The sequence below is a fragment of the Geospiza fortis genome, unplaced genomic scaffold, assembly GCF_000277835.1.
Source record: "Geospiza fortis unplaced genomic scaffold, GeoFor_1.0 scaffold413, whole genome shotgun sequence".
Taxonomy (NCBI): domain Eukaryota; kingdom Metazoa; phylum Chordata; class Aves; order Passeriformes; family Thraupidae; genus Geospiza; species Geospiza fortis.
This window is the reverse complement of record NW_005054386.1, coordinates 233,933-234,134: the sequence shown is the minus strand read 5'-3', so window position 1 is coordinate 234,134 and position 202 is coordinate 233,933.

Here is a 202-nt window from a genome sequence, read left to right as displayed (position 1 = left end):
AAAAAAAAAAAAAGAAAGAAATACTTGACAGTGTCACTTTGTGCGTATCCCTCGCAGGGGTTGAAATGCGCTGGGCGTAGCGCTGCCGGGAGAGCGGCTCCCGACCTGTCCCGGGACTGGGGGAAGCGCAGAGGGGGCAGCGGGCGGGCGCAGAGCCCACCCCGTGAGCCAGGCAGAGCTGCTGCCGGGGATTTAACCCCTG